This window comes from Eucalyptus grandis, chromosome 10 (genome assembly GCF_016545825.1).
Source record: "Eucalyptus grandis isolate ANBG69807.140 chromosome 10, ASM1654582v1, whole genome shotgun sequence".
Lineage (NCBI taxonomy): Eukaryota > Viridiplantae > Streptophyta > Magnoliopsida > Myrtales > Myrtaceae > Eucalyptus > Eucalyptus grandis.
In genome coordinates, this window is record NC_052621.1 from 7852572 (window position 1) to 7873608 (window position 21037).

Genomic DNA, 21037 nt, shown 5'->3' on the forward strand with positions numbered 1-21037 from the left:
AATGCTTTCGCAGCCCAATCTTCTTATTTCTTTTGCAGCCCATCAATTTTTTTTGTTTTGTTTTGTTCATTCTTTGAGCCCATCAAAAACCAAAAGGAAGGAAAAGCCCAGCCCACACGTCTGCCTCTTCTTTTCCTCACAAACTCCCACGGTCCCCCAGCCAAAAAAAAAAAACCACCAGAATGACGCGTGCAAAGGAGGGGGGGCCAGAAAGAAGGCCGGAGCTAGCCTCCCCACGCCGGCGAGGGCAAGCCCTACGGTTCAAGGCCGTTCGAGTAAGTGTCTCTCCCCACTTTTAGTGCCATTGTGTTTGTTTGATTTCTGGAATTTCTGGTGTTCAAACCGTAGTTTAGGTGAGGGTTTTTTCGTGAAATTTCGGGGTCGCCGGAGTGGGCGGTCGCGTCGGTCGTCGCCGGTCGAGGCGCACGGCGGGCGGATGATGGTGGTTTGGCGGCGACGTAGGTGCTGGCGGTCGCCGGCCGGAGCAGTGTAGGCGTCGGTGATGATGGGCGACGCTGCGGCGTTGCTAAGGCAAATTGCAGGTGAACACGAGGGTTCGGGATGGAGACGGTTGGAGGAAGAAGATGTAAGAGAAAAAGACGAAAAAGGACAAAAAAAAAAAAACTAATAGGAGAGGAAAAAGTAAAAAAGAAACATAAAAAAGAAGAATGAGGAAATGGGCTATGTTTTTAATTTGTTTTTGGGCTGGTCGGTGAGCTAGTGTATCATGGGCCGAAGAGGAAGATCGGGTTGAGAAGAGGAAATGGACGCGGGCTGGAATTTGAGTAGGCTGTTTTAATTTTCGTGGGCCAATTGAGATTAATTCAAAGTGGGCCTTGGCTTTTTTGGCTAACCTGATCCGATAGGGTTCGGATCGGTTTAGTTGGGCCGGTCTATTGATCCGGTCTGAATTCCTTTTATTTAATAATATAAATATTAGAAATATTAAAAATAATAAAAATTATTAAAAATTCATAAAATGAAAAAAAGTTTAAAAGCCTTGGAAATAAAAAAAAATTGAGAAAATTCCAAAATCATTAAAAAATTTAGAAAATTCCAGAAAATCATTAAATAATAAGAAAAATCCATACAATGATAAAAAATTAAACAAATCATTAAAAAATTCAGAAAATTCTAAAAAATAAAAAATTCTAGAAATTAGAAAACCCTTTAAAAATGTTAAAACCTAAAATTGAATAAGCCTTTAGGGCTTTACAATAGGAATTCTTGTTTTGTTTTGTCTTATTTTCTTTTTTAAGGATAATTTAGGATGCTTGTGTATTTTATATTATGATTATAATTGATTGTGCTTTTAATATTTAGATGTTATTTTCTTGTCCTAGAATGGTTAGGACAAACCTTAGATTTCTCTTGATAGGATGCTGTTAGTTAGCACATAATTAGGTTAGATATCGAAACACATTAGCCTTAAAGCTAATATAATTAAATCCCTGAGTCCAAAATATCTGGTTGCCTTAGTAAGGTATCCTTTCATATCTTATTGGGTTTCTATCCAATCCCAAAAAGATTAGTAATGACTCCTTAGTCAAAATTGACATAGGCTTAGTTGATTAGAAATTTGAACACTTGATGTTGTCAGAATATGGGTGAGGAAGAGCCCGAGTCAATGGAATGCCATTGGGCAAAGTTGGCAATACCCCTAAACCTAACAAAAACTCCCTCCCACAAGAGGGGTTAGATTACGATAGTATTGTGAAGTTATCAGCCTTAGACCGATCGAAAAGAAAAGCAATGAGGTGACCACCTCCATGAGAGGTCGGAATAGCTTTGATCAATAGTGTTGAAACACTTTTCGAGGGACAAGAGAGATATAAACATACCAGCTATGCTCAATAGCATCAACAGTTGCTGCTCAGTGTGGTCAAGGTGGAAAGTGGGATAGAGCATGCCCAATATTTTTATGAAGTTAACCACGATTGCCACGTGTGGCAAGGAGCTTTCTATTGGAGCTCAAGATACTTAATGTCTCGAGAAGTTGAGAGCTTTGTAAGATGGTTTCAATGCGGGAAGCCTATTTGGATAAATGTATGGCAATAGGGCAAATTAATAGGTGGCAGACCAATTGGTTTGGGTGGAAGAGATCCCACATCCTCTCCCTAGTGCTCTGCCTGGTCAGCTCAATAACATTGTCACGCTCCATAATGCCAGCAGCTCTCTTAATATCGGTAAGTTGAAGCTCAGCGTCCTTGTTGAAGTTGAAGATCATGTTGACAACATGCCTCACGGAGTCCAGATAGCGTCGTAGGATGAGCCACCATAGGGATTTTGACGTAGCAAGGATCCCGATGGCGACGAGGTGTGACGAGATTGCGGATGAGCCAAATATGATTAGCCATTCGAGATTTAGCTTGACTTTGGAGAAGAAATAATTAATGATGTGGCAAAAAAATGTGCCCAAGTTGATAAACACTAATCAATGAAGGTTATCTCAAGGAGCGAGCTAAGTTCGCCATGGAAGAAAGCAAGGGAAATCTCAACAATTTAAATGGGGAAAACCATTATGGTGAAGCCAACTCCAACATTGGCGACGAGTTGGTCCCCTAGAGGCACGGTGTAGTTACAAGCCATGCGCAATAGTAGGCTTCCAAAAGAAAAGATAGTTGCGGCCAGTAAAATTGCACAATGGCAACCGATGTGATAAGATATTTACTAGTCATCAACAAGCTGAAAAATGTCAGCAGGTTGAAGGTCATCGTCCCGACCTTAACTTGGTCTTGGGAGGTCTTTAACTCCTTTGTATAAGTCGACACTTCATCCATAACAGTTACATTTGCCCATTATTGAAAAATGATGGAATTATTTTATAAACGAACTAAACTTCAATTCAGAGCTTGAGAAAGAGATATTGGACTTACTATAACCGATTAATAATGATGTTGTGGTGGTCATAATAGCACAAGTTACATTGCACTTGTACTGAGGCATGGCATAATTACTTTTTGGACGGAATTTGAGGGTGGGGCTAAGAAGTTTCTATAAGGAGGGGGTGAATGGAGAATCGAATAGCCGTAACAATTAGAAAAATCATTTTTTTAGCCATGTTACTAGCATGCAGGAAGGTTGATGCCTTGTGTGAGGCATGGAGAAAAAATCGCCGTTTGAATACCAACTCCAACCAAAAAATTGCTGTTTGAATTCCAATATTGACTATCAATTTAGTTTCTTTCGTTGCCCATGACTTTATTGATAAGATGCTCAGCTCGATTTTCACTATTTGATTCTCCGTACCAATCACCTCCTACTTATAAAAAGTTGTTATGGTTATTCGATTCTTTGTTCATCCCATTTTTATAAAAACTTCTTAGCCCACTCTCAAATTCCGTCCAAAAAGTAATTGTGTCATGCTTCAGTACGAGTGCATTGTAGCTTGTGCTATTGTGACCACCACATTATCATTATTAATTGGCTAGAGTAAGTCTAATCTATGTTTTTTGAGCTTTGAGTTGAATTTTAGTTTGTTTATAAAATAATTTCATCAATTTTCAATGATAGGCAAATGTAGGTTTTATGAATGGAGCATCAACTTATGTAAATGAACTAAAGACGTCTTAAGACCAGGTTAAGGGCGGGATAGTGACCCTCAACCTACTAACATTCTTTAGCTTGTTGATGACTAGATGGATATTTGATTGCATTGGTCATTGTCGTGCAATTTTATTGGCTGCGGCTATCTTTTCTATTGGCTGTGCTTTTGGGAAACCGATTCATTGCCAATGTTGGAGTTAGTTTCGACTTAATCGTTTCCTCTATTTTTATTGCTGAGATATCGCTTGCATTCCCTTGTGGCAAACTCAGCTGCCTACCCTAAGGTAACTTTTATTGATTCTTTTTGTTTTTATGTCAACTGTGCATTCTAAATAGGTCATTACTTTTTCATATGTTGTTCAGTGGTTCAAGTGTTCTTCAATTTGGGCACTTTTCTTAGTCACATCATTAATTATTTTTTCCCCAAAGTCAAGCTAAATCTCGAGTGGTTAGTCTGGCTTAGCCGCACTCTCCTCACAACTCATTGTCATTGGGATCCTTGCTATGTTGGAATTCCCCTGGTGGCTCATCATGTGGTATTGCTTGGACTTCGCGAGGTGTGTCCTCAACATGATCTCTGACAAGAACATTGAGCTTCAGCTTGCCGATATTAAGGGGGCTATCGACATCATGGAGCATGATAATGTTATCGAGCTAACCCGGTAGAGAACACCAGGGAGAAAAGTGGATCTCTTCAAACTAACCCAATCGGTTTGCCACCTACTAATTTGCAGTATTGCCATGCACTTATTCAAATGAGCTTCTAACATTGAAACCATCCTACAAAACTCATAGATTTTCGAGATTTTAGGTATCTTGGACTCCTATAAAATCTCCTTGCCATAATCACGGTTGACTTCATAAAAATATTGAACATGCTCTTTCGCACTTTCCACCTTGACCACATCGAGCGGCGACTATTGATGCTATTTAGCATAGCTGGTATGTTTATATCTCTCTTGTCCCTTGGGAAGTGTTTAAACACTATTAATCAAAGCAACTCCAAACTCGTGCGAGGTGGTCACCTCACTACTACTTCACATAGTTTTCATTTTGATTGGCTTAGGGCTGATGACTTTACAATACATTTTCCCACGAGCTCAGAGGATAACCATTGGCTTCGTGGTGAATGAGGTCTTTTGAGCATTCGAATCATTGCTATTTGACATGGGGAAAAAGGATTTGCAGTCCCTCGCCATGCCGCCAAAATCTTATGGGTTTGTAAGAAATTCACCTTTGCTTGGGCAACCTTTTTATATGCAATTAGTGCAAGCATTTTTTTTTTTATTTACTTTTTTTCTCTCATTTTGGCCATGGACTATGTATGATTAATCCATATTTGGTCAAATTGGTGGGCAATACTACTTAAATTATGGTTTGGACTTTCATAGCCCTTCTTTCATGAAACAAATTCCTAAAAATCAAATCGATACTCGAACGATCAAATACCGAAAAATGAATGTGGAAACGAGCCTAGGAAACATGTAACACCAATTTAAGGCATATCACAGAGATAGACATACTTTATTTACCACAGATTAAGTACTGTTATAGTCTTAAATGAATTCTTTGAAGCCCTGAAGTTCCGTTGTTCAATAATACTGTTTCAAGCGGAAAATGGAGAAGCTTATTTTCTCTCTAAAACACTATAGGTAACATTATCCCATTTTCTTTTTATTTTATATATTATATTTATTTTCACTTAGAAAATAACTACCATTTCCCCTTATGGACCATTCATTTATAGTTTGGATTTTGGCTCAACATGGGCAGATAGGCTTCATTTGGCCCATTAAATAAAAAAATCCATCATCTCCCACTTACATATAATGGGCCAAACATAACTCTTTTTCATTTCTCTATAACATTCATACCAGTAAATAATTCGTGCAAAAAACATATTTTGAGAGCTTAATACCATATATCTGTTAGGAATAACAAATATTGTTGCATATAAGCAAATTGATTTTTTCAATATTACCCAACAAGCCCTTTTTGGCTAAATGCATTGTTAGCCAATATGAACAAGTTTAGCATGTCACATATTTACATCATTATTATATAAATTAGAAGATGTGAAGAGAGAATGACAAACATTAACATTACCATAATCAACATTCAATACAATGAAATCATCTAAGAAATAGCTACAACTATAGTAATTTGTATTTAAATACAATTCCACACAATTGTTATGGAAGTTTAAACAAAAATCAAGCTTTACTAATACATTAGTTGCTACAAACGACATCAACAAGGTATAAGTTATCCACATAAGATATTCATAAAACATATTAAATAAACACCACTAGAAACAGCTAATACCAAGTCAAACTATGAACAACGAAAGATCCTTTTAATTTCTTAGAAATTTCATTTGTAAATTCATTAGGCACATTTGGCAGTCACGGAAAAACAGACGAAAATCTTGTAGGATTTTTCCTTTGCACATCCATCCCCCGCCAAATTGAATTCATTCCTTAGGTCGAAGTTTTTATAGCTTCAATCCTATAATATTCATTCAAAAAAGCCATGACTAGCTTCTTATAATCAGGAATCACGTTGATCTCCTATAGGCGATCCAACACTCCTTACTATTCAGATGGAAGAGTGTTCATGAACAAATACACCATCACAAGAGCTGACATGGGATAACTCTTTCAAATGACTTCTTGTATTTTCTTATTGACCTTGAGAACATGTTCAATTAAATCACTATTTTCCCATCGATAATCAGCTAACTCATCTATCATCCTTGTAAGTCTTGTCTTTTGACCTTATGATTGTGCGTGAATAGGTGTACGCTTACGAAGGGGAAACATTGTTCCTGCAACAAATGCAGAACATAAAATGGATTAGTTAGAATTTATAGGGACTTAATTAAAAAAGAAACATTTTTTTTACGGGAACGCAGTCAACGGTCAATAGAGACCAGGTCGGGTCAAATTGACAAACCCGGCTAGATGACGTCAGTTGCGTGTGGCGCACGCACCTGTGCAACGCACGCATCGATAAGGCCGTTTCTTCTGATCGCATGTGGCGGCGCGTCCGGCGACCTCAGCGACGGGCCACCCGTTGTTTTTCTCTTCTTGACGAGAACTACGACCCTATACTATTAGAAAATGAGTTTTGATTCACTGAAAATCAAAAAAGGGAGGCGGACAGTATGAGGTGTCGGGATTTCCGTTCCCGAGCTTCCAACGATAGCGTTTCTTGAAATTTCAACCGATAGTAATTTATAAACAACGACAATGAATGAGAAACATGAACAACGCTACTATAATAGTGGTTTTTTTGAATGAATATTATAGGATTGAAGTCGCAAAGACTTCGACCCAATGAATGAGTTCAATCTAACGAGAGATGGATGTGCAAAGGAGAGATCCTAAAGGATTTATGTTTGTTTTTACATGGCTGCCGAATGTGCTTAACGAATTTACAAAGGAAATTTCTAAGAAATTAAAATGATATTTCCCTATTCGTAGTTTGACTTTAACTGTTTTTAGTGGTGTTTATTTAGTATGTTTTATGGATATCTTATGCAGATAACTTCTACCTTATTGATGTCGTTTGTAGCAACTGATATATTTGTTACTTTATGTGGAAATATTTTTATTCTATCGTTAATGGATATCTAATGTCAATTGTTTCTATTATTAGTAATTGTTGTGGGTAGTTCATAAAATTTTCTAGAACTTCAAAGAACTTATTTTGCATAGATAATTATATTAATGGTAATTTGAAGTTAGGATTTTTAGATAATAATTGGAAACATAGTGATATTTTGTTTCTGAAATCTTATTTGAAATTATTCATTATTATAATGAGTTTATACAAAATGGATGCATAAATGATAGGCATTAATAATTTTTGCGTATGTGTTTGATATTTTCAGATTGATGGCTTTAACAATTAAGCCATAGTCACTGAATTGAACAAATGTGAGAAGCTGAATGACGATAATTATGAAATATGGCATATGAGAATCTAATGTGCTGGAAGAGTAAAAGGCATGAAAAACTCTTAATCTGATTATGGAAGAACCTAAATAAGGGAACATTGTACAACATAAAAGAGATAAGGATGCATTTACTGCATAAAATGCATAGAAAAGAAAGAACTCCCTTACTCACATTACGTTGCTAAGTAGCATGGGAAATGATGTCATGCAAGAATTCAGGCATTTTGAGAATGCTAAAGAAATATGTGAAACTTTGGCAGCAAGATTTGGTGATACATCGGTGACAAAACTAAGGCATCTTACTATAAGATTTGATTTTTACAAGAATTCTTATGGTCAAAGCATGAAACGATATCTGAGAAAGATGTCAAATATGATTAATGAGCTGAAGAATGTTAGCCATATCCTAACTGATGAACAAGTGCAAGCAGTAACTCATTCCTTGCCTTAAAGTTGAGAGTATATGAAGGTGTACATGACACACAATGAGAACATTAAAACCTTTGAGGATGCAATGCGCTATCTTGAGCTAGAAGAGGATCGCCTCCTGGCGGCTAAGTCGGAAATTAACATTTATTATGCTGGTTCTAGCTCACAAGGGGTTTCAAACTCTAAGTGTAAACGTCCTGATTCATTTAAAAGATGGAAAGGCAAATGAGCAAGTTATTTGGGAAAAAAATAAAAAGTTGACCAACATGAAATAAGAAAGCATCTTCGAATGAAGAAATTGTTAATGGTGAAATATTATAATCGTGACAAGAATGGTCACTATGCTCGCGACTGTTGCAAGTCAAAAAAGGTAAATACCCTTTATACTTTTGAGAATTTTATTTATGTATAAAGTTCTGTATTCTTAATTGAATATAATCATTTGTAAACTGTAAATTCGAGAGTAACAGACGATGTAACGAAGGATGGAAAATCTTTTGTGGAATTCCGACGAGTACCAACTGAAACTAAATGGATATATGTAGGAAACAACTCCAAAATCGAAATAAAAGGAATTGGTACCTGCCAATTAAATATGCGTGATTGATGCACTTTGTTCCTACATGATTCGTCGGAATTTAGTGTCTGTTTGTGTTGGTAAAATTTGATTTTAGTTTGAACTTCTATAAAAATGGTATGGATTTGTATTTGAATACAAATTACTATGGTTATGGTTATTTTCTGGATGGTTTTATTGTATTAAATGTTAACTATGATAATGTCAATGTTTGTTATTTCCTCTTTATGTCTTCTAATTTATATAATAATAATGTGAATGTGCGGCATGCTAGACTTGGTTATATTGGCCAACAATATATGAATATGTGAGCCAAAGAAAGTTTGTTGAGCAATATTGAAAAAGTCGATTTGGCCATATGTGAGCATTGTCTGGTAGGGAAAACGGTAAGGAAACCAGTTGAAAAATGTAAAAGAGTTGAATTTCCTTTGCAATTGATCTATTATGATATCCGTGGTCCATTGAATGTGGAAGGAATTCATTTGACTATTTATTTTGATGATTATACTTGATTATGATAAGTCTATTTGATTTCTCATAAATTTGAATCGTTGAGATCTGATCAAGGTCAAAAATATTTATCTGATAAGTTCAGAAATTTATGTGAAGAAAAAATAATAAAAAAACAATTGTTTATTCCTTATACTCAACAAAATGGTGTTACGGAAAAAAGAAACAAAACCCTATTGGAAATGATTCATGCTAACTTACTTATCATTTTTTGGAGTGATACTTTATTAATTATTGTTTATATATTTAACCGTGTGCCTTTCAAATCAGTTACTTCCACTCTCTATGAGTTATAGACAAATAGAAAATCGAACTTAAATTTTATTGAATCGTGGGATTGTGCTGCTTATATTCATGAGCCCTTTCACAGGTATGGAAAATTGGGTTCTAGAGACAAGAAGAGTATTTTTCGAAAATACTCAAAACACTCGAAATGGTATGTGTTTATAGATAAGCGGGAAAGTGAGAGTATAACTGAATTAGAATAACGGGATGTCACATTCTTAGAGAATAAATTTATTAAGAAGTGCGAAATAGGTAAAGGATTACTTCCTATTTGAAATCTTAGATCAAGATAATGAACTTAGTCGAGTTCGTACAAGTAGTTGTAACATGAGAAGTGAGGAATTAAATTTGACTCACCCTCAATTACAATCACATGATGAGATAATATCGTCATTATTTAATCCAAGTGGGAGCATAACGGAGAATAATGTGCAAAGTGTACAATCTCTCGTATGGCGAATATGTGCAAAAGTATTTCCTGTCGACGTTTTGACATTGAAGGAGAAACTTTTATGGTTACTCCACAAGATGCAGATGAGCCAATAAATGTAAATGATGCTTTTAATTGCCTTAGTTAAGAAAAATGGATGCATGCAATGGAAGATGAGATGGAGCTTATGAAGTCAAATAATGTTTGGGAACTAATTGATCTTTTAAAATGACGCAAAGTTATTGGAAACAAGTGGATTCTCAAAATAAAGTGTAAAACCGATGACTCAAGACATAAAACTTGTTTTGTGGCGAATGAGTATAATCAACAGGAATGAATTGATTATGATGAAACATTTGCTTTTGTAGTGAGATTTACCTTAATTCGCATTATTCTGGTAATAGTAACTAGGATGGATCTTGAGTTTTTATATCAAATAGATGTAAATACTGTTTTTCTTAATGGAGAATTAGAAGAATAAATATATATGGAACAATATGTTTGTTTCATTTTGAAATGCCAAGAACAAAAGATATGTTGACTTTTGAGATCAATATATGACCTTAAACAGTCGTCGAGACAATAATATATACGTTTTCATAACACCATGATAACATATGATTTTACAATGATTGTTGAGAATTATTGTGTATATATCAAAAGATCTAAATATCAAGTTATGATCATATCATTATATGTTGATGATATATTGATTGCCGGAAGTAATATGGAGTTTGTTAATACTGTTAAGAGTTTGTTATTTTCTAACTTTGAGATGAAAGACATGGGTGAGGCTGCATACATTCTTGGAGTTAAGACTTCAAGAGATCATTCGAAGATATTATTATTTATTTCGTATCATAAATAAGGTTCTTAAACGCTTTCTTATACAAGATTATAAACTTATAGATACTCCTATTGTAAAAGGTGAATGATTGAGCAATAAAATGTGTTTAAAGACTCCATAAGAGAATGAACAAATGTAACATGTTCTTTATGCTAGTGCTAGTGAAAGCTTAATGTACACTATGATGTGTACAAGGCCTGATATATATTTTGCAATTGAAATAATAAGTAGATACCAATTCAATCTAGGTTAAGCACATTAGAAATCTATCAAAAGAATAATGAAGTATTCGAAAGGAACTGCTGATTATACGCTAAGTTACCAAAGAAAGAATCTACGACTTGAAAGCTATTCTAATGTTGATTGGGGAGGAGATTTATACGAAAAAAAATATACCTTTGGATTTGTTTTCTTACTGAATAATGTCGCCATATTTTGGAGCAATAATAAACAAGCATGTATAACCTTGTCCACGATGGAAGTTAAGTTCATGGTACAAGAAGATATTTGGCTCAAGAGATTTTTGGATCATTTAAGTGTTATTAAGAATATTGTAAACCCATTGTTGATTAACCATGATAGCCAAGCAGTAATAGCATACATCAAAGATCCAAAATATTATGGCAAAACCAAACATATAGATACCAAATATAATTTTGTTAAAGATTTGGTTACACGAAAAGACGTGAATTTATTGTACATATCTACATAGAGAATGGTAGCAGATTGTATGACGAAACAATATCTAGAAATGTGTTTTGTAGTAATGTGAAATCTCTAGGACTATTTAAAAATAAATGTACCGAATATTGTAATTTCCCTTAAATGTTCACATTTAATGAATTTGTGTTTTCATTATTATGTCTGAGTCTTTATTTGATGTTTATGTATCTTAATGCTTAATGCATTATGTAAATTGAGAAAATATGTTAGATATATAAGAGATTAGCCCACTCACACGGGTAATCATCTCTATTTATTATGTGATAAATAGAAATAAAATGTTTTTAAACTTATTATCTAAATAATAATCGAGAGCTTAAGTTTAAAATATGTCACATTAACTAAGTGTTAAGATGAAGACATAATATTTATTATGTCCGAAAGTAAAATAACCTACATATTTTACTTTATCTACCAGATGTGAGTTCTGATAAATTCTGTGAAAAAGTAGATTCGTGAACTCAAGTTAGACATTAGATGTATTTGAACTATCATTTGTACGGTATTAAAGATGTAGACATACGTTCTATAGAAAATGAGTTAATACCATAATACGTATTTTATAATATGTATGTATGAGATGACAAATAAAAGTGGCAAAAGTTTTTATCTTAACTTTTATGCTGTGTGAGACTTTTGAGGAAAAGAGTTCATTAATTAAATACTCTGATGACTCTTATTTATTCTCAAGATTTCGATTTAGTGTTTGCTATCTTAGAAATTTGTCAATAATCATGAATTGATTCGATTTAATGAGACATTTCTAGAAAAGTAAGTTGAATTGAAATTAAAAGTTTTAAGAAAAGAAGAAGATCGAGTTTGGATAATAACATTCTAATTTTGTATTTATTAGTCGACTAATTATGATTGTTTTGGGATAATCATAAGTGTGAATACAATATATCATTGTTAAAAAGAGATCAAGAAATATATAAATATGATCAATCAATCTAGGATTTTTTTTTTTTTTTTTGGTAAAAACAATCTAGGGCATTACATACTATATATACTCAAAAAATGTGATGCCCATTAAAATTACTATATATTTTTAACATATGTATGACAAGTTCTCAAAATATGAGTCACACAGATTATTTATCGATATGAATGTTGTAGAGAAATAAAGAAAATTCCGTTCGGCCCAACATGTGCAAATGGGAAATAATGGGTTTTATGTTTGATGACCCTATTTAAGCCCGTCCACCCATGTTGGGCCAAAACCCAACCCGTAAGTGAAAGGCCCATAAAATAGTGCAGTTATTATAATATATTGAATAAAAATGTAAAAATGGAAATATCTTAGCTGTTGTGTTTTTTAGAAGGGAAATACGTTTCCTATTTTCCCCCTTAAAAACAATACACGCTCTCTCGACGAACGGACTTTAGAGCTTCAAAGAATTCCTCAAAATTGTGACGGTATTTAATTTGTGGCAATCAAGGTATGTTTGACTCCATGATATGCCTATGATTAATGTAACATGTTTTTCAAGCACGTTTTCCACTTTCATTTTTCGGTATTCAATTGTTTAAGTATCGGATCAATTTTTTTGGGAATTTGTTTCCTAACACTTGGGTTTTGGAAAGGGGTGCAAAGATAATGTTGAGTGAAAAATAGTTGATCTTGTGTAGGTGACGAGGAATGCTACTTTTACATGAACCACTACAAGCATTCCTGTGTGAACCAGTTCTTGGTATAGATTTTGCCGTACTTTATCATATCATATCCTAAATAAATGTATCCATTTCATGTCAAAACATATCATATTTTTCTCATTAGGTCCTTTATGTTAGAGAGCACATTTTCAAAAGATTAATCGACATTTTTCACTCGACAAACGGATCAAAATATTACTATAATTCATCCCATTCTACGGATCAATCGACATTTTTCACTCTTGTGAAGCAGTTCACTTCCAGGCATTGGCTGCCTACAGTGGCCGGAATATAACTGTTAGATTTTCATTTGTATCCTTTCTCTCTTTCAGACAAACGGATAGATTGTGTGGAGACTAGGTTAAGCTCACAACAAATAAATTCATCTTAACACTTTTAACTCGTATGAACTTTTCTTTTTTGAAACGTGTTTGTTTTAAGAAAAATTTCATGATAAAAAAAAAGGACTTTTCTGGAAACTATTTTACTAGTTTTCCACCTTTCATGTTTGGGAATTTGTTTCTTAATTTTAAACATGCATAACTTTTTTTTTACTGAAAATAATTTTTCCTTTTTTGATTGTTTTCAGCAAAATAAAAGCACGGAAATCCAAAAAACTAATATGTGAAATATTCTTTCACAAACAAACACAGCATTTTCTATATTTGTAATGATCTATATTCAACCCGACTTATTGGAACCCATACCCATTCTATTAACCAGTCTCTGGTTCGTCACTAGAATCAATTGGCACGAAATCTTATTAGTTAATGAAATTGGCATTTGCTTTATATATTGGAAACAAAATATTTTCTAAATAGATCTGAACGTCGCAAGAAAGAAATTGTATGATTTTCAAACGATGTTGTCTTCTTCATAATTTAAGAAAAATCGATTTACCACGATGATGTCTTCTTAATGTATGTTAAGTTCACCAGTTAAAATATTTTTAAGAAAGAAAATTAAAAATTGTTTTCTTGAGAGCCAATTTCTTAAAGTATCTCAGAAAATCAGCTCCCTAACCTCTCAAAATTGACTTTCCAACCAAAAAAACAAAAAGTTAAAATTAAATTTGCCACGATGTCATCTTCTTCCTTCGTCTTCGGTTACTGCCTTCACTTGCTGATGATCTATAGCAGTCAATGATGACGGAAAGAGAGGAGGAAGGAAGGGGAGGAGGGGGGTTGTTCTTGGTTGTTGTTCCTGCTATTTCTTTCGTTCCTTTCATTCGAATTGTGGAGTGCCGATGAATCATCTAGGGCATGTATGGTAATCATTTTATTTTTCTAATTTTTTATTCTCAAAAATAAGTTTGGAACATAAATCCGTTTGGTAATACAATTTCAATTTTCTATTTTTGGAACACAAATTTTACTTCTTTATTCTAAAATAAAAATGAGAAATAAAAAGTTTACTCATTGCTCGCCCTTGCTGTTGCTCGGTCGGTTGTCCACCGCCTCGGGAGAGAGAAATTTTGTATCATTATCAAATACGTAATTTTGCTCAGAAACTCGCTCGAGGAGTAAAAATAAATAAATATATTTCTGCAATAGAATGGTTATCATTTGCGCAATCTGCTTTCGAGAGCAGAAATTGTCGAAGCATATTCAATTGTTTGTTGGTGATGACAAAATAGTTGTTGTAGCCTTTACACTAGCAATCAGTAGTAGTTACCCGAATTTTCTAAACTTGAGTTTTAGCAGTTTTGGCATTGAAGAATTGGAAAGGGCACTTTTAGTCTTATGGAGTCGAGCTGCCAACTCTGTCTACCTTGCTGTCCAGCATTCATGGGACTTAGTTTGGATGACAAGTAATGGTAGAACATGTCGCATGTCCGATAAATGTAATGGCAATCCGATTTTAACTGAGCATTCAATCATTACCGAAAGCAATAGAGAATGGTTGGTTCGATACATAGACTTGAAAATGAGAATGAGGAACTTACACTTCTAAGATGTGGGAGAGAAAGGAAAGGTGGGCTGCTATGGTTTGTTGGATCAAGATACAAAACAATGGAATCAATGCTTAAGTGAGGGGCGTCATGCTGACATCGAAATTATTCTTAGGAGCATATTTTTCAATGGATAGCAATAATGCAGATAATACATTATATGAAAGTATGATGAATGTTTCTGTACTGAAGCAATGGTTTAATGCTCTGGAGTGCTACTGTACTATTATGTGGGGCTTTTCAACATGCGGATTGTCAGGATAGCGGGGTCTTATGGCGATGGGTATCTGTCTCGAGAGATCCTGTGGCAATGGCTTTCTGGGGCTGCTTATAAGAGGAGGTAGACAAAAGTCATTTTAAGCGCGTTTATGGAACTATTTTTGAAACGCCCCTAGTTTAGTATTCCCGTGGTCAATTTGTGTCTGAGGAGCTGTCGGAGTTCATTGTTATGCGAAAGTTATTTTACTGATCTTCTGTCTGAATAACTCCACTACTGGGCGCCATTACTAATGTAGTTACTGGTCCCTTACAACAGTTATTCTTGATTTGAGAGGTGACTTCACCATCTGGTATAATGCCCCGTTAAGCAATAACTATGAAATAGTGAATGTGAAATGGATTCGGACAATAAGAAATGATATGAATTGAATTGTTTTTCCCATGTTTAATGTTTAGCTAGCACTCTGGTCTGCATCGTCTGGCATTGCATGCCCTTTATTTCAGCAAGGACTAGGACCAAGTGCTGTGCTTTTCACCTTTATTTATATCATGCTCATATGTTAATGAGCCAATTATGAACAGGATGATGCAAGTGGTTCTCCCTCACAGACAGAGAACGGCTTTATTGATCTGGGTTCAGGAAGTATGTCTGGACAGTTTCATTTACTTCTGAAACCCAGATACAGTTCATGGATTAATGCTTATCTTTAACCTGTAGCTTTTGCAAAGCCATCAATGCAAACTGCTGAAGGGGAGGCTCCTACTCAAGCTGAGGCTGCAGAACAGAAGCTCGAGTTCGAACAACAAGGTTTTGTGAGATTACATAGCGATTATGCCGACCCTATTTAACTCAAGTCTAATCTTTCTTCATCTCACAATTACTGCCTTCCTTCAGCTATTCATGAATGTGTTACCGGGACATCATGGTGTCTTGTTTGGTACCTGTCCTTAGGAAATTGTTTGGGCCTCCTTTTGCTTCATCCATCCTGATTTGCATGCTTATGTACATATGTACGAAACTACACTAGACATATGTATGTGCATCTCTTTATGCAGCTAAATGAGAAATATCTATGTACATCTCTTTACACAGCTTCCAGAGACAGTACAAACAAGTAAACATTCCATTTCATAGGATAGAACGTTCTGGGGAAATCACAGAGTAAGAGGCATGAAGCTTCTGTTTGGTGCATTCTTTCTGGTATGAACATTGGATACGATTGAGCATCTACAATCTAATGTTGTTTATCAAGACCTGCTGCTATGGTATTCTTTGACAGCATCTCACCAGTAAGGTAATTTAATAGTCACATATATTATTGGTTATGCTCTGGTCATATTCTCAGTGATTGAACAGTCGTCTTCTCTCCTTTTTTGTCTTCCTTGAAGGCTTGATTCACTTTATAGAACTCCTATCAACTAAATCGCATCATCTGTTATGGATCATTGATGTATGTTGAATCTTCTTAAATATTCCTCCTCATTCTCTTTTGTCCTCCTTGAAGGCATAAATAACTTTAATGAACTCCTATCAACTAAATGTTATGGATCATCAATATTTGTTGAATCTTTTATATCAACTCACATCTCGAATTATTGCTCGAGTTGTGTCTAGATGAGGCCGTCGTTGGTTAGTGCTTATATATAGGGACGTCTTCTTTTTGATTTCTTGAATGATTGCAATTTATTATGGCTGACTCGGTGGCTTTTGTGGCCTCTAGTCAGAAGATGTTGATTGTGGTGTCTGGATGTCCACATGGAGCTTATAGTTTTGTCCAGCTTGATTGTACTAGGATACCTTTTTCCCTTGCAAATTTAGTTATCATTAGGGTTCTTCGCAACAGGTTAAAATTACAAAAGTGATATTGGCTTGTGGTGCATCACTAAATAAATTAACGACCTCAAAAATTTCCTGGCAAAACCAGTGCAACGTTCAGATGATTTTGGTATTTGGGTGAACTCCTTATCTTTGAATACTAGTAATGATAAAGGAATCATAAACTCATGTGCATTCTTTTGATTGTTAAATATTAATTCCTTCTTTTTCTATTGCTAGTTGGTTGTATATGGGCAAGAAGAAGATTTATGTGCAACCAAAGCGTGCAAGAGGAGCTTCTCAGTATATCGTCTTCCTTCAAGTTTGTGAAAACTTAGCAAGATGGTGAGTGTGGGAACATTTTAGTGTTATGTCATTTGAGAAAATTATTCTAATGACTCTAGTTATGCAAAAATAATACTATTATAATTCTCCAACTTCACAGGCTTTTCAAATCGGTTTCTCATGTCGATTACGATTTTATCATGCTGCCATTGTTGCCGACTTGTTCTGTTTGATTTTGTTTCAGAATGTGAGATTCCAGACTTGCATAAGAAAGTTGACCTTGTGATCGCTCTTGGTGGGGATGGAATTGTCTTTTGGGTAATGCATTCATCATTTACCTTAATATCAGTGATGAGTCCTTTATTTCTGCTACGTTTCCAGGGTAGGTTATTGAGTGTAGCATCATAGCCAGGCCTGAGTGTGATAGGCCTTCTTTTTCTAATATCAGTGATTGAATGGTCATTTTTCTTGGACCATTTAAGTACACTTTAGCTAAAAGATATGGCTTTAGGACAACACTCATCATAAGATTACAAAGTATTTGTATCTCACTGTTGCACTAAGAAAGGAAAGCTTATCCTAAAAAGCAATCCAACTACTGAAGCAACAAGTATGACCAGCGAAGAAAAAGCAACCTTAAGCAACACGGGTCCATGAATCTCTGCAGGTTATTGGCCTGAGATTTCGTGTCCTCTTTATTGGCGCTTAGAGCGGTGTATGCCTTTACATAGTCCTCAAAAGCAATATGTTGCTAGTTCCCCTTGAAAAGGCACTTCAAGTGGTGCTGAGCGTTAAACCCTGAGGTGCTGCGAGTGGCATCCATTCAATTTTAAACATTCTAGGTGTTCAACCATTTGTCTTCCCATATGACAACAAATTGTAGGGATCTCAATGTGTGATCACTTCACTGAAACTTGAGACCATGAATATTCATCTGCTAGTTCCATCTTTCGTTTGTCGACTATATGAACATATGCTTCCATGGTGAAATTGTACTCAGTTGTACTTCTGATGTTCCTATTGAATCTTCATTTGAATCTTGAGTAACAATTGGAGAGTCTATCTATATGCAGGCAGCATCATTGTTCTAAGGACCAGTGCCCCCTGTTGTCTCCTTCAATTTAGGGTCCTCGGGCTTTATGACCCCTTTCGGTATCCTTTGCTTTCTGAGAGTTTTTATGATATCGTTCTGGCATGAGATGAAGCAAGCATGTGGAACACACGAAGCAAGCATGTGGAATGCACAGATGCCAGCAACTTAATCGAAAACTCTTTCCCTGGTTAAAGAACTTGAAAAAAAAAAAAGCGATCCTCAACATACTTCAGGCAGGGATGGCTACAAAAAACAGCTCGAATCAATTCTTATAGGTTCCATTAGGATAACATTATGGCGTCGGTTGCAATGTCAATTGTCAGGAATTCAGCTGCCGAAAATGAAAACATGATGGCGAAAAAGATAGTTGTTATAAATGAAGTCACAATTGATCAGGGGCAGTCACCCTACCTCACGATTGATCAGGGGTAGTCACCCTAAGTCACAACAAGTATGTCTCTTTGGTACAAGGGTATGGGCTAATCTTGTCAACTACATCTGGCAGCACTGCTTATTTGCTAGCAACTGGAGGATTAATGGTCCATCCACAGGTTTCATAAACCTCTTTTAGTATTGATCTCGTTTTTACAGGTGCGTGAAATCTATGAGAAGACAAATCAGGTTTTTCCATTAATGTTGCAATAGCTGGGTTATGCATTCTCATGCGAATCTATGAGACGTTATAAGAATTCTACTTCTGTGTTTTGCATAGGCTTATAGCAGATATACAAGCTATTTATATCGTCATTTTTTCTACTACAGAAATCAATTGGGAGATTGCCTTTTACTTTCTCATTTTTCTAGGCGCTTGTCTCCCAAGCCTTAGAGCTGTACATTGCGAAAGCCGAAGGCCCTCAGAAAAATGGAAGGAAAATTGAATTTAGATGCTAATGAGTTAATTGCGTGTTAATCGCTGTCTATCTACATATTAAGTACAAGCATCATCAATCAGGAAAACATTTTGTTTTTAATCTGGTAAATCCGTGCTATTGAGTTTGCTCTGTCAATTCGCAGGTTCCTGGCATAGTATTAACGCCAATATGTCCTCATTCCTTATCCTTTAGGCCTTTGATATTACCCAACCACGTCGTTATTCGGGTAAAAGTGTCTTGACGGCGCCCAACGTTTAAGCCCACCAAGTCCAAGTCCCGCCCCCTGAACTCCCAGCCGCCATAGTTCCGCCTGGGTATCATTCGACGGCGAGGGCAGGCAAGAGTTGACAGCCGGGAACAAGCTCAAATGTAGCATGGCTCCATGGCCCGCCCTACTGTTCATCTGAATAATTCCACCAGGGACTTCTTGTGCAGCATCCTAGAAGGCCTCCATTGGCATCAGAGAAAGACTCAATCATCTTATGGTCCGACTCAGTCATCTTACAACCATGAGCATTGTTTTCCCCCCATTGTATGTTTAGGTATTTTGCCAGCAAAACCTAACTATGTTAGTTAAAAGAAGAAAGCGATTCTTGTGAAAGAAATCGCAATTATAGATTGTTTGAAGCTGTGGTAACACTCTTGCTAGGAGTTGCCATCTGAAATGAAGGGGAGTGCCTTAATGGTGGCAAGATGTTTAAAATAGTGAAGTCGTGAACATGCCTGATGTATTTCTTCATAACGTGTGAAAGCCGTCGGTTCAAAGGAAGTCCAAGTACAAGTGTGCAATGTAAGGTGCGCATGATTCGATTTAGTTGGAAACTTGAATCACCCTTTCCCAATTGTCTTGCTAGTTTCATTACATACTTCTCTGGGAGATAATGCAAAGGAGAGAATTGCATCATTCGCCGCTTCACGGATCAAAAAGATGCATGATTTGAAGGATCGAAACGTTTCAAGACCACTCTGCCCAAAAATAAAATTAACATGTTTGCGATGCTATGAGTTACTGATATAGTGTGTAGCGTTCTGTTCTAAGGAACAAACTCTAGCGAATGAAGTGTTTGAGAACCACCGGATTTGATTAGATAAATTGAGCACTCTGACTTGGGAACTAGTAGAATTAAGCTCATTCGGAGTCTCTCGTTCCTTGCTCCTGCTGTGCGAGCTCGTAACGAAAGCCTCGGTCAGATTGAGTTAGCTATTTCGGTGTTCTCTTCTTTTCCTAGGCCCAATCAAGGAGAAGTTTTTCCAAGAGTTAAAAAAGTTTACAATCCAATAAATATCAGTAAATCGACTCGGGATAATCTTTTCGTGAGCCGGTGACTTGAATATGCCGACAACATGGGCTGGATAAATGTCGGTGAATTCTTAGAAAATAGTGAATACGAATATAAAAAAAATGAGAGAACTCAATTGAATGAGAGTTAGTAAAGTCAAAACTTATGTTAGCTAAATCCGTTGAGAGTTGGTAGATCATTGAAATAAATATTGGTAACTAGCCATAGGGAAGAACAACTTTGATGCTATGGTAACACTAGCAAATAAAATGTTGGTGAGTTATAGGAACAATTGGTAATTCTAAAACAATTAAATACACATTGGCTATTGGACTCAAAGAAGAGTCAGTAATTTTCTATAAGAGTTACCAACTTTAATAAAAATAATGGTAAGTTATCAAATAGATATATATATATATATATATATATAAATAGTTAGTTGGTAATAGAAAACAGTGAAAAAGAAAAACTCTCGGCACTTCAACAAAAATGTTGATAAGTTACTAACGTCTCGCACAATTACAGTTGGTACTTCCAGAAATTGTTGCCAACTTTACTAA

The 21037-nt window shown here is 35.6% G+C and overlaps 1 pseudogene; it reads left to right on the forward strand.

The window, feature by feature from the left end:
* The first annotated feature begins 58 nt into the window (after positions 1-58).
* LOC104421504 lies at positions 59-20019 on the forward strand (annotated as a pseudogene).
* The last annotated feature ends 1018 nt before the right edge of the window (positions 20020-21037 follow it).